The 15,126-nt window shown below is 40.4% G+C and overlaps 2 protein-coding genes across 2 annotated transcripts in view; one reads left to right on the top strand and one right to left on the bottom strand.

Moving 5' to 3' along the window:
* Positions 1 to 15,126, bottom strand: part of LOC6564893 (chaoptin) — a 114,214-nt gene that overhangs the window by 31,821 nt on the left and 67,267 nt on the right. Inside the window, exon 3 of the mRNA XM_001991771.3 lies at positions 3,242 to 3,322. The gene's annotated coding sequence lies outside the window, so the exon portion shown is untranslated. The remainder of the gene's footprint in view (positions 1 to 3,241; positions 3,323 to 15,126) is intronic.
* The window catches only part of LOC6564899 (protein folded gastrulation), a 32,106-nt gene continuing 17,481 nt past the window's right edge, over positions 502 to 15,126 (top strand). Inside the window, exons 1-2 of the mRNA XM_043216063.1 lie at positions 502 to 1,270; positions 11,676 to 11,845. The gene's annotated coding sequence lies outside the window, so the exon portion shown is untranslated. The remainder of the gene's footprint in view (positions 1,271 to 11,675; positions 11,846 to 15,126) is intronic.

Here is a 15,126-nt window from a genome sequence, read left to right as displayed (position 1 = left end):
CGAGTGAAATAAAATAAAATATAATGCACAAAAAAAAAGAAGAAAAAATAAAAGAAAATGTTTAATATTCATATACATCTATATAGCGACGGATTTTATACATATGTACTTAGATATGTATGTGTTGTGAAACACGCGGCATTTTGTTGTTGCTATTGTTACAACAGCAACAGTCGCAGATAATTTATAATCTTACACATTGTGCACATATACATACATATATATGTACATATATATATAAATGTATATATATATATATAGTATATACACATGTCCGATTCAATATATGCATGCTAGAATAATAATCTTTAGATTTTTGTTATTGTTGCCAACAACAACAAAGTGCATAAAAATTGTTTTGTTTCCGAGGGTATTTTTTTTCTTTGCATACAATTATTAATTTGCATACCTTTGACCATAAATTCTAATTTACAATATATTGCTAATACATATTTATAAATATGATTTCTCTCTCTCTCTCTCTTTAAATTTACAGTTTTTGTACCACTGTCCGTGCGTTTTCTGCTTCGTATATTGCACTATTTTAGTTTCGTGTAAACTGTGACTATTCATTTTTTTTCGTGTGTGCGAATCTTTCTTTGTGAACGGATTTATCTACATACAACACACACACCTATATATATATATATTTGCTTGTGTGTGTGAGCGAGTGTAACAGTGTGTGTGTTTGTTTGGTGTGCCATGTGAGCCCCTTGCAATGCAAGAGCAGCAACAATCAACAGTTGTCATAATGCCAACAGCAACAACAGCAACAGCAACAACGTCGACGACTACGAAAAAATGAAAGGCAACAAGCGACAAGAAAATTTTAAGCAACTAAATAAAATTTAGATAAAATTCAAATCAAATCAAAACTGGCCAAATCCATAATAACAACAACAACAACAGTGATAACAAAAATTTAGAGCGCGGCTCTGAAAGCACAACAACAACAACAACAACAGCAACAACAACATCGAACAAGTTGTGACCAGCAAAAGCAAAAGCAAAGCAAAAAGAAATAAAGAGCAAACGGATTCGAATACACATATAATATTTATTTGTATGCTAATTTATTTTACAATAATTCGGTATTAACCCCAAATCCAACAATAACAAACACAACAACAACAATACGAAAAAACAACATTTCGACGGATAAAAAGCCACAACAATAACAATCGCAGCGTTGACAACAACAACAGCAGCAACAACAACAACAACGCATGCCATCTTCTGCCTCTGCGCCTGGGATATAAAGCAGCAAAACGTAAGTTGTTTTTTTATGACTTTATTATGATGCTTATACCCTTGCGGAGCGTATTTTGATTTTGTCATATCGTGTGTAACACGCTGAAGGAGACGTCTTCGACCCCATAGAAAATATATATATCTATATATATATATATATATATTTATATATATATATATACACACATCTATATGCATATATATTCTTCATCCACAATCGTTCTGTTTAATAATTAAGTACACATTTATATATAATGATATCTGCAAGGGTATGTAAAGTTCGGTGTGTGTGAGGCAATTGCTGATATTTCTTGTCTCGTTTTTTTGTTGTTGTTTTTTTCGTTTCTTTTATTGCTGCTTGCAAATGTAAAACATGTTTTAAATGCAAATTCAATTAAATTTCACCGTTATTAGGCGCTAGAAGCAGATGAGGGCGGATTATCCGCTGCCATCCGGTTATTTGCAGTTAGTTTGCAGTTCAGTTGGCAACGCTCAGCGCCGAACTATTTGTTGGGCATATCCATCCATATCCTTGGGCTTTACCCAGCCAGTCAGCCCAGCCAGCCAGCGAACCCTGCTCACCATCTGCTTCAATGGACCCTTGACTGCTCTCTAATTACGGGCGCGACTATGCCTCTGCCTTTGCCTCTGCCTCAGCCTCTGCCTCTGCCTCTGCTTCGGCACTCTTAGCGGACGCCGACGCGGATGCGGATGTGGATGCGGATGCGAATGCAGATGGGTGAGGAGTGAGCAGAGCGCAGAGTGGCCAGTTTCGATTTCAATCCGCATCGGATCGAAATTACTTTCGTTGACCAGAAATGGTCAGAAAGAGATGCGATGAGCAGAATGAGAGTGTTTATCTGCCATTTATCTAAGTAAGCCATTTATCGTACGTGGCTTATAAGGAAGTATATCCAAATACATACATTGACCATGTACATTCAATTTGGTAAGATAGTTAAGCTGTATTTGTTTTTACTTGACTTGAGTTCCTCAATTTATGCTACGTCTTAATTAGTAAAGTTCCCAACATGTTTTTATAGTATAAAAAAGATTTGCAGCAATTTAAACAAATTTGACTTTTGTTTGAGTTTGGGTCACCCCAAATCGCGGCAAGTTGAAGAGTTTCTGTTAATATTTGTGTTTATATATGATGAATGATAATGATGGGGATGATGTCATTGGTGTTATCAGTTGGGAGCCCAGTCCGTTCTATGAGCATCCCAAATACTTGTGTCTGTGTGTGTGTGCCGATCATTTCCTTTAGTCAATTCTCAGCCCCTATGCGTCAACAACAAGAAGAGTTCCAACTAAAATTGCTCACATCCGATGCGGCACAGCACAAAGTTCAAATGGTCAACCGACCCTTGTGGTATTGTCAAGGCATTAGAAAGTGTTGCAAACACCAAGCACCAACACAGCAGACAGCAAACAGCACGAACATCAAATTAGCCACTCAACATACTCACAATCGCACTCACACTCACACTCACACTCACACTCACACTCATATTCATAATCTTGCTCGCATTCATTGTGAAAATAAATCAGCTTCGAAACACGAATTAATTTTCGTGTTTTTCTGTTCTGGGTTTCCTCAGCACCCCCTACACCCCTTAAGCCCCTTCAAATTCTACCCCCGACCACCAGCTCCAGCACCATTCCTTCATCTTATTGATGGAGTTATGGAACTGATTTAAGGCTAAAGGCTCTCGCTGAGAGGCTTGCATCAATCGCAGGGCTAATTGGCTATAAGTTGCTCTGGTTGCCCTAGTTGCTCTAGTTGCCCAACTGGTCGCTGGGCTGGTTCTCCATTTGCATTTGGGGAATGCAAAGAACGTGCCTCGCACCCCATAGAAATGACCTCAGCTTCTCGTTTTGTGTTACAGCCAATCTGCGAATGTTTCGGTATCGGTTTTTTGCTATTTGCTATTTGCCATTTGCCATTTGCCATTTGCTGTTCGTTCATCTTTTTTTTTTTTGCACTCACCACCAGCTACTTAATGGCTGCGATCCCAGCTGCACTTTATGAATAGGAATTGTGTAAGATTCAGTTTCCGGCTGCAATCAACTGAAAGAGAAAAACAAAAACAAAAAGCTTATTGCTTGCTGATTGTTAATTCGAAGAATTCGAAATGGATTTTGGCTAAAAAACAAAAAAAAACACAATGCTATCAATATTTTCAAATATGTAAACGCAAAGCAGCTTTTATATTGCCAACAAGTGCCCAAAATGTGATCACTTTTAATATTTTGTTTTTTGCTTGCTTTGGTTTTCATTAATTTTTAAGAATTAACAAGCAACAAGTTACCAACGAGCAAAGGGTAAACAGGTTGTCCTTATGGCCATTTCAATAAATTCCCGGATTATAAACAATCGACTTTGCATACAAAGCGAAAACAGAGTCTTTAAAATACGTTGGACTTTGGAGATATATATATATATATATAAGCGGTGGACAAGTTTTCAGATTATTTATCTATATCGAGCAAAAATAGAAATATGTGTGAAATAAATATGTACTTTGGAACAGCTTCAATAGAGTTAATAAGGCAACAAATCACCCACACCTGGCCAACCTGATCCACCTGACCTGGCTAAATTGAAATGCCAAAACGCTGGTTAGAATCGCCGTTAGCGGCAAAGCATGGCTCCAACTGTCCATTGTAGAACTTGGGGGGTTTTTATTTAAAATTGTTTTTTTCTGTTTTTTTTTTTTTTGGTTTTAAGCCTGTGCTGCCAACCGAAGCCCTGCCCCCGCACCAGAAAGTTATTGAAGCATGAAATGCCATGCCGCAAGCAGCTTGTGCCGCACTGAGTCATCGGTGCGTCGTCCGCAGCGATGCGTCAAAGTGTCGACGAACGTCGCACCGTCCGTTACGGGGGCAACTCGGACATGGACACGGAGACGGACAAACAGAAGTCGCGGCGGGAATAATAATTGGGAACGGGGGTGGGCTTGCAGCTCAAACTCAAAGAGTGAAAGGAAGGGGGGAAGCGGGCTAGAGTGAGAGGGACAATGCTGGCAGCGATTTCGTTGTGGCAGCGCATGTTACGCTTTTGTGGTCATTGCTGTTGTTGCTGTTGTTGCTGCTATTGCTGCTGTTGCTGACGGCGGCAGCGGCATGCGGAAGCCGTAAACAGTTTGGGGCAGGCGACCATCTAATCGCTGGCGATCGCTGTAGTCAACTCAGCCAGTGGCTGCCACAACTGGCCCACAGGTGCAGTGGTTGTCTGGCCGCTTGGCTGCCTCATTTGATGCCTTTAGCTGCAACAGCAACAGCAACGGCAACAACAACAATAACGGCAACATTGGCTATTACAATGCGACTTTTTATTGTTCTTGTTTGCCTCCGCTCGTAATTTACATTACACTCCATGGCCGACAGTCGTCGTTTGTCTTTCTTTATGATGCCTCCACAAAGTCAGAGTCGTTGGAGTCGGAGTCGGAGTCGGAGGCGTCGTCGGTGTTGCAGTGAAAGGGCACGGGGAGCCTCCTTCTTCCGCTGCTGCTGCTGCTGTGTGTTGCTGCTGCTGCTGCCGCTGCTGCTGTTGCTGCTGATATAAGCCAAAGCTCAGTCGACGTCACAGCTGAATGCGTCGCTGCTACTTCCGCTTACAATTGTTGCTGTTGTGTTTTTTCTTTTTTTTATTATTATTATTACACTTTATTACACATTTTATATTCCGTTTTCATTTCTATTTCTGCGCTCGTTGCTGTTGTTCTTATTGTTGTAGTTGCTGTTGTTGTTGTTGTTGTTGTTGCTGTTGCTGTTGCTGTTGTCGCTTCTGTTGCTGTTTTTGGTAAATGATTTAATTATTTTAAATTCTTGTTGTTTTTTTTTTTTGTTGTTGTGTTTTCATTTACTTGTTTCTTGTTTGTGTTGTTGGCCACATTTGCATGTGCGACCGGACACGCCTCCCCCAACACACTCGCGCCCAACTTGTGCATGTATATTACTTGGCTTGTTATTTGGTATGGCATAAAAATAAACTGAAAATTAAACGTTGTCAACCGCAAATGTGACAAGCACTTCATTTTCATGCATGTTAAGTGAGACAAGTGGATGCCAACCAGAGCCTGGCCCGGATTGGTCACCAGCCGCTAAGGGGAACAACACACACTCAGTAGGCGGCGACATAGGGTCATCCTTTGGTCTAGTTTGGCACACAGCTAACTCTAAAATATACTATAGCAAATTTAAAGTTCGAGTGAGAGACTAGTAGGGACAGTAATAGAGTGAATAATGCAATTATTTGAACCCCTCCCAATATAGTGGCAGCATTAAATTGATGTTCCATTAAACTAAACTTGAAAACTAAAAATCCAAGTTTCCGCAAAAGAATTTATTATAAAACATAGTATGCCAGAGCTGAAGAGTTCACTTAATTTAATTACAATTGCTAATTAACTTGCAACATTCTCTTTTTACATTTTTCTCAAATTTTCAACCTACTTTTTTCAATGCATAATTTTCGAATATTGTCCTTCAACAGGGAACTGTGTCAAATTTGTGCACCATGCACCTGGTTTATGCCCCACTGTTCATACATATACACACAATCTATGTGTGTGTGTGTGTGTGTGCATTTGTGTGTGTGTGTGTGTGCATTTGTGTGTGTGTGTGTGTCAAGTGCGAAAGCATATGTTTTTAAAATGCTAATGTGATGAGAGCCGAGTGGAGTGGACAAGAGCAGAGAAGCGCGTGTTGTGGCTTGCGAATGGTACTCGTTTGGTTAGGCAGCCCAAGGATGAGGGGGTGGCTCAATGTGTGCTGGTGGGGGAGGGGAGTGTTCAGCAAATGCTGGTTAAGGATCACTCTCAATGTACATTGCAGTTTTTGCTATGCGCAAAATGGAAACGAGTGTTTTTTGCCAACCACACTTGTCGCTGTTGCTGATGTTGCTGTTGCTGTTGTTGTTGCTGTTGCTGCTGATGTCCCTCTTGTTGTTGTTGTCGTTCTTGTTGTTGGCCATGCTAGTGCCAGCGGCAACACCTATGACTCCTTGTTGCCCCATGGGGAGGAGCAGCGAATGGGTTTGGCGTGCAGTGTTAATGTTGAGGTTAGGTGCACCCCAACAAGGACGCCTGGCATCCGTTACAGCTGTTTGCGGTAGCCAGCGATGTTTTGGTTGACAATTCTCGTTTTGTGAAATTTTTGTTGTTAGTCTTTTTATCATATTTTGTTGGAATTGCCCTTGTTGTGTCTGCTGTTATACGTTATACGCACTGTTGTTGTTGTTGTTGTTGCTATTGTTGTTGCTATTGTTGTTGCTGTTGCTGTTGTCTTCCTTCATTGTTATTTTCGGGTGCTGCTGTTGTTAGGGTTGTTTATTATGCAGTATGTTGCGTTGTGCGGTCTTTTTTTTCCCAACATTTTATGACTGCGAAAACATGAATAAAAGCCAACGCCAGCAGCAACAACATGACAAACAACATAATTTCATGATCCCATTACCCAAAATAAACCGGAATAGCTTTGAATAAAAATATGTGAAATATATGTACATACGAGTATATGTACGCGTACACACACTAAATAGATTTTGCAAGTGAAAACATGTAGTCTTCAAATGGGTGTTCATTTCTACACACTCCTCACTTGGCATTCTTCGGTTCGTCGCTGCGCTTTATCGCATGATCAGCTAAGAGAATAAAACGAATTAACACCAACAGCAATAGCAACAACAACAGCAACAATAACAGCAACAACAACAGCAACACCAACCAGATGCTCGGCCCCAGGGCTATTGTGAACTAGCAACAAAAACTGCATGTTGCATTGTGTTCTTGTGTTGGTGCGGGGCCAAGAGTCGAATTATGTGAGAAATGTATTAAAATTGGTTGCGACAGCGAAATGTAAGCAAACAAGCAAGCAACAAGCAACAAGCGCCTGCTGCTGCTGCTGCTGCTGCTGCATCGAGTACTTTTTATAGTGTGCCGCTAACAGTGACGACTATCACTGCCACCCTTTGCTTTATTCTTCATCAGACATCGCCCACACCAATGCCAGCGATTGCAGCGGGGCCAAAGTTGCTGCTGCAGATGCAGCTGCAGTTGCTGTTGTTGCTGTGGTTGTTGTTCTTGTTGCTGCTTGCTGCTGCTTGCTGTGTGGCATCTTGTGCAGCCGTTTCTCATGAACTGATGGCGCCCTCTTTGCTGAATGGGCGATTGGCCGTGTGACCGTCGCTGACATGTTGCTGATGCCTCTGGCTCAGCCATCAGCAGCAACAGCAACAACAACAACAACAACAACAACAACAGCAGCAGCAGCAGCAGCAGCAGCAGCAACTAAAAGCAAGAACAACAGCCGCATTGTTGCTAGTTGTTAACGTTGTGTGCTGTCAATGAATTTGTGGTTCAAGCAATTCAATTGAAAATGCAATGGCATTAGGCGATGACGGCGATGATGAGCATGACGAAGACGAAGACAAAGACGATAACGACGACGCAGACGCTGACGATGAGGAGATGAAGTTGACGATGACGCTGGCGATGACGATGAGGATGAGGATGAGGACAAGGATGAGGATGACGCTGGAGATGTTGCTAACTGAACTGAACTGAACTGAACGAACAATGCCAATGGATCGGACCAAAGCTATCCGACGACCGATCACGACCAGCAGGCGGCAACCCTTCTGTTGCTATTTGTGTTGTCGTGTATTGGAACGTGAGATGGCAGATAAATCAATACCGGCCACAGCAATAGATAGATGAGCAGCATTGTTGTTGCTCCACATTCGAAATCATTGAACTAATGAGCGAGGCTGTTAGCGGCAGCTCAGCAGCCCAGCAGCCCCAGCAGCCACAACTGCAACATGTTGCCCGCAAACCAGACAGACACACGGCAGCAACAGCACCAACAGCAGCAACAGCAACAGCACCAGCACCAGCAGCAGCACCAGCAGCAGCAGCAGCAGCAGCAGCAATTGTGATAAGCACTGCCATAGAAAGTTTAATGACATCAAACAGGCACTGGGTGAGCGAGAGATAGAGATAGAGACAGAGAGAAATAGAGAGAGAGACAGAGAGAGAGATAGAGATGAAGAGAGCGATATAGAAAAATAGTCAGTGTGGAACAGAGAGATAAAGAGAGAGAGAGAGAGAGAGAGAGAGACAGCGAGTGAGTAAGATAGCGAGTACAATCTTATGCCAACTTTGTCTAATCGAAATCGAAAACAAACCGCTTTACAAGTCGCAAAAAACAAATCAAATAAAGTGCATTCGCTACCGGGGAGAACAATGACCTCCATCTGATCGTGCAACGGCCCCTCCAGGGGGCAGCTGGCGTCGTGGGAGTGGCAAGGGGGCGGACTGGGCTATATGTCATGCTGTCATGTCTGTGTATATAGATTACAGCAAGTGCGCCACTGTGCGACTTTTTACAAAGCCAAAGCTATAGCTAGTATATAGATGTATGTATGTATATATATAGATGTATAGCTATATAACTACATCTCTGTATGAAGCCGCATCCTTATGTCCGTTGATAATGATAATGATTGCAGAGAATTCTCCCCATTTTGGACAGGAGCAGATATAGACTGGAGAACAGTCTTGGGAACAGCAGTTAATGCTGTTTATGGTTATGGTAACACTTTTGAACAAAATGTAAAAAGATGAGATAGTTTTGGGAACAGCTGGAGGGAACAGATTGTCAATGTCAAGGACAATCTGGCAAACTGTTTTTGTATAATAGTTTTGTGTACAGTCTGCAAACAGCTAAACTGATTACAATTTGTAAATTTACCTGGGAACAGCTGGAGGGAACAGATTGTCAATGCTGTGGCAACAATCACGAGAACAGTTTTGCATACGTTGTGAAAATAGATAAAGAGCACAGAGAATCGAGGTAAGCGAATTGTAAACAATTAACGATCAGTGTCTCAAGCCATTTGTGAAATATGACAAGTCTGTGGCTGGGACTGATAAATGGATTGTTTTGTTTGATATGAGTGTTTTATGTGCTGCAACTCAGATTTATTCGACTGATTGCCAGCCAGCCTACGCTGCCATCGATGCCATCCATGAACGGCTTTCAAATCTTTTGGGGTTTCGCACTTGAGTTATCCTTTCACTGCAGCTGGCTTGAAAAGTTTTTCATTGCCCATAAACGTTAACGCACTTGGCTATAATGATATAATAATAATTTATTTTTTATTTTAGATTGCTGCCTGCTGCTTGCCGCTTGCTGCATGCTGGTTGTTGGTTGTTTTTGTTTTTGTTAGCGTGTCGTGGTTTTATTGCCAGCAGTAGAAAACAAGTACAACATTTTGCGTTTAATTTAAACATGTTTATTTTTGTTGTTGTTGTGCTTGTTGTTGTTGTTGTTGTCTTTTGGTTTTTTAATTTTTTTTTTTTATTTATGCATAAGCGCAAATTATGAACGGCAATAAAAAGAGACGCCAAAAATGCCGAAAAATTAATAAGAAGACGACACAAATGAAAGATGATTGCAAGAGTCTGGAACTGGAAGCTGACGCAGACGTTGACGTTGACGTCGACGTCGACGTCGACAACGATGTCAGCGCTGGACAGCGGCGACATTGCTTGGCGCTAATTTGATTTTTGTTGTTTTAGCGGCGCCTCATCGACTGCAGCTGTTGCAGTTGTTGTTGCTGTTGCTGTTGTTGTCGTCGTTGTTGCTGCTGCTGTTGTTACTCTTGCTGCTGCTACTGCTGTTGCTGTTGTTGCCGTCTGCGGAGTTACATTTTGACATTTAAACGTGTTTTTGGCATTTGACGGCATTTTTAGCTTGTTGTTTGCTGCTGCTGCTGCTGTTGCTGTTGCTGCTGATGTTACTGTTACTGTTGTTTTTGCCTTCTTGTTTTTTTTTCTCTCTTTTATTGTTCAATTTTTATTATCTTTCTTGATTTGCGCTTTGCTGTTTTTATGGCGCTGTATCTTGTTGTGTGTTTGGTACAAGTTTTCACCAATGTGGCCCACAGCTCTAACCCTTCCCTTCCCCAAACACAAACATAAACAAAAACAAATACAAAAACAACAACAACATCAACAACAACAATGGGGAACCTGAAAATCTGGTGTCCACTCATTGACGACATAGAAATTTGTTGTCTGAATGCAAATTTTACTTTTATTGTTTCAATGTTTCTACAATAAAACACAATTTGATTGCAATTCGCTGCTGTTTCGCACAGATTGGCTGCAAACGAATCCCTTTTTTTTTTTTGTGCGGGCGTCCCTTACGAATTGGTCTAAATGTTTCTTGCCTGCGGCCCGAAAATGTTGTACAACTTGAATGGGACAAACCTGTTTGATTTTCAAATCAACAGCATCGAAACGAAAATAAAGCAACATCACAGATTGAAATAGACAAAAAACTCATTGCGTATGATAAGGATGTGCGAAGGAGGCGAAGGCGGGGTCTATCAGTTACGAAGGGGGGGGAGTCCATTTTTTTTTAGTTGTGTGTGTCTGTGTGTGTGGGGAGGGGGGAAGGTTGGTCGGGGGGTATTCGCAATCGATCCAGGCGAAGGCTCATCGAGGCGTACAATTAAACTGTCAAATTCAACAAATAACTGGATTTGTTACAGTGAATGAATGTTACATTGAAATGGAAAAAAATATTGCCCCAGCACATGGGTGAAATTTTCCAGCAAATGTCAAATGTCAAATGACGAATGGCGAATGGCAAGCGGCGAATGGAAACGAGACCCAGTGCTTAAAGCTCTATTCAAGGTCTCCAGTAGCGAGTTGGACTTTCAGCCCCAGTCGAAAAAAAAAAAAAATAAATCATCCTCAGATAGCCCCGCAGAATACTCAGTAATACTGTATAACCACTTTAATCGCCGCTCGAATTTGTCGTTCTCGTTGTTGTTATTCTCAACTTGAATTTAATGTAAAAAAAAAAGAAAAAAAATAAATACACCATAATATAATAAAACTGTGATGCTGTGTGTCTGGAATTCTCCACTCAAGGTCTTGTGCAAAGGGTTATCTTGATAGGCCAAACGCCCACAATTCCCACTTCCCACTTCCTCCCAGCAACAACCAGCATAACATTTGCGTTTGAAGCGTTTGAAGCTTACAGCCTCATTTTGTGGGTACGCATTTACAAAAATGCCTCATGTTCTTTTAAACATAAGCTTACGATTAACAAATTGCGGCAAAAGTTGCTAGACGCGAAGCTTTGGCAATCATCCGTTGAATGCTTTGATGAATGAATGAGTTCAAAGATTTTGGTTCCCTTTTTGAATAAATCTTCAAGAATAATAGCAAACTCCAATCAAAAGTGCAGAATTGCTCTAAAAAAAAAAACGTACTTTAATTGAGTCTTGCTCGGGCTTATTTCAATGTTGAATATTAATGTTGAGCTTATTGTAATTATTTTTTCCCATTGAACTTGCCTGTTCGAATAGCCAACGTTACTTTAATTGAATATTCTTATTGTTGCAGCAGAGCTCAAAGTGAAGGCAGAGGGGAGCGCGGAGTATTCACATCCTGTGCAAGGATTGTCGTCCACCTATCACAAGCGCAAGAAGAAAAAAAATAATCATATTAAAAAACTGTTGGCGTTGCATTTGTTATTCCTGTTTTCATTTGACATATATGTCGCCTGCCTTGGGGTGAGTACACACATATATATATATATAATATATTTTTTTTTTCGATTTTTGTTAATTTGTTACGCTCGCGTATTTCGCGCTGATAATTTTCGAGCCATAAATTGCATAAATATTGCAGTTGCAGTTGGCATAGCTCATCGCTTGCAGGCAAAAAGTTTGGGCCAGGCAGGGGGGTGATTGGTGTAGGGGGTGCGGGGTGCGGTTAAGTGCTGATTGTGAATGGGTAAGCTTCCCTTTTGATTGAATTGCGTAAGCATTTAATTTTATTTTATTTTGTTTGGTTTTGTTTTGTGCATAAATGTGTATATATTTTTATATGTAATTTTTTAATTTTTTTCGCACTGCTGTTTTAGTTGATTAAACACAACTGTTTACGTGCTCGTTTCTGCTGGAAATGCATTTCAGAGCGGGCAGAGCTTTTCCACGATGCGACTGTTTCTTTATCGCAATTGCCATAAATAACGAGACTGCCCCGAAATATTTCGGTGCGCATAAATATTGTCAATATTGTCGTTGTTGCTGTTGCTATTGACAGTTGTTGTTGTTGTTGTTGTTGCTGCTGCTGCTGCTGCTGTGCATTGAAATAAATATTACAAGATCCAAATTAATGATTCGACGCTGTTCAATTGGTTCAATAACATTTCAATTGCGCTCATATAATTTTAATTAAAATTAAATCGCTTACAACAACAAAAACACTGTGCGAACACATAATGAATTTTAAATGTTGCGTCGATTCGGAACTTCGAGCTTCAAGCTCGAGTTCGAGTTCGCTGTGCTGTCGAAATTTGCCACTAACGGGGTTAACCAACCAACGAAGCAACCACAGCTCAACCCGAGCTCAAGCTCAACCTTAATGCATGAGTTGGATGTGGGGGAATGGGAGGATGGGGGAAGGACGGGTGGATTTGCATTTAATTGGATTTACCAGTGCTGCATGCCTAATTGCTTGTACCCTGCACAACATTTATGCCAACCACGCAGTTTTATTCTTAACCTCTCCCCGCCAACGACGAAGGTGGCTTCAACTTTTCAGAGCAGCAAACGCCACACCCGGAAGCAATAGCGCAACAACAACCCAAGCAGTGACAGAGACCAGAGATAACAGACCAACCAACAGCAAGACGACCAGTCATACAGATCATTGAATCCCCTCTTTCAACAGCCACACAGCCTCAACGGTTGCTCTTCCTCATCATTCATGCCCCTGGACTGCGGATTGTGCTGCAAGATCACACAAATCTGTGACAAGTTCAAACGATTTTATAATTACCGCATCATAAGTCATTTGCATGTCACAAATAGAAATAGAATGTGAATGTGACAACAGCAACAGAAGTTAAAGACTTAAAAAATGAAAACATTAGTTGAAGAAGCAGATGCAGAAGAAGAAGAAGACAATCGCAGCGGAAGTGCGACAAGTTGCGAGTTGGCGAAACTTTGCTCAAACAATTTCTACGATTACAAATCAACTCATTTGAATATTTGGTAATCTGCATAAGTCAATGGTCGATAAGTTTCAAATCGAAAGGTAGCCAATTGCTGTTTATCATTGCCATCAGACATGGGTGTAGGCAGATGGGGGTCGTCGGTATATCTTCGCTTTACAATTGATTTAAATCGAAAATAGACTGTGTGATGACTACTAGAAGATCATTTAGATAATACCAATAATAACAATTCTTTTATTTAGTACATTCTAACAACTGAGAAGTTTCAACAAGTTTTAAGTAAAGCGGAAATGAAAGAATATATTTTTAATTGTATTTTATTTTTGTTTTTGTTGTGTAGTTGGCAGTTCGTGGCATGAGTCCAAGCCATTTAATGTAATAACAATAACAATTATTTATCAATTAAGCAGCTACATTTAATTCAATTTGACTCCGTTGCCCCCGAACCCGAACCCGAACCCGAACCCGAGCACAATGCGAGATTATTTAAATTTTATTATTTAAATTTCATTTATTTTTTTCGCCAACAATTTTACTAAATTTATGCGTAAAAGTTCAATTGCTTTCAAAATGTCAATAATTTGCTGTGGCTGCTGTTGTTCGTTTGGGTTATTGATATACATATATATATATATATATATATATGTATATATATATTTGTTGTTGATGTTACTATTCATGTTATTGTTGTTGCTGTTGTTGTTACGTATTGTCAGCTATCTCATGAATTTTGCATGTGGCAATTTATTTATTGATTTACTTTACATTCAACTACTGCCTCTGCGGTTGCAACAAAACTAACTAACTACAAATACAGCGAGTGCCATTCTGTCAAATGTCCTCAATAATAAATTGACACACACACTCGCACACACTCGCAAACACACACACACACACACATAGATGAATCGCTTGCACATTTCCATTTGTTTCACATGGCAAATGAAAACGTGTCAAAGGTGTTTGCAATTTTGCAGTCAATTGGCATTAATTGAGTGTGAACACAAAAATATATATTTTGTGAATCGTCATTTCCCTGAGTGTGTTCTCTCTGTGTGTGTGTGTGTGTGTGTGTGTGCGTGTGTGTGCGAGTGTGTGTGTCTATTTATTATTGAGGATATGTGAGAGAGTGGCGCGCGCTGTATTTGTAGTGTGTGTGTTTTGTTGCGCGCGCAGAGGGAGTGGTTGTGTGTAGAGTATATATATATATATATTGCCACGTGCGATATGTGTGAGAGAGCTGACAGTGCGTGACAACACGAGCGACAACAATTATGTGTAGTGACACATCCACAACACATATATATACACACATATATATATATATATATATGCGTGATCAGCGTGATTTAGAAATTAAAATAGCTAGAAACATCAAATTTTAAATTTCAGTTTCCATTTATCCCGCGCAGATCAAGTTAATCGCATATATATATATATATCTATATATTTATCGATATCCGATTACAATAAATGCCACAATTTTAAAGATGTATCTTTGCAATCAAGAATGTATCTCCCGTTGAAACAACAATACAGATGATCTGTATGCATAATATCATTATATATTCATATCTGCCACATTACATGCATATGAACACACACACACTTGCGTATTTATACACACTTCTGATAGGTATAGACTTGGGTTCAGGGTATATCGTAGTCAAACTCTCCAATTGATAAGGAATCATGTTGATATTTGCTCCCTGCAGGTTGGGGCTGCGATAATGCCAAGCCAGAATCTCGCACATCAATTGTGAGCAGTTTGTTTTGGAGCCCGAGCTAGTTGTTATCAGGTGAACTGATTTAAGTGGCAAATAATGGGCT

The sequence above is a fragment of the Drosophila grimshawi genome, unplaced genomic scaffold (genome assembly GCF_018153295.1).
Source record: "Drosophila grimshawi isolate 15287-2541.00 unplaced genomic scaffold, ASM1815329v1 contig_848, whole genome shotgun sequence".
Classification (NCBI taxonomy): Eukaryota; Metazoa; Arthropoda; class Insecta; order Diptera; family Drosophilidae; genus Drosophila; species Drosophila grimshawi.
The sequence above is the reverse complement of the archived record's forward strand: the minus strand, read 5'-3'. Positions and strand labels throughout refer to the sequence as shown.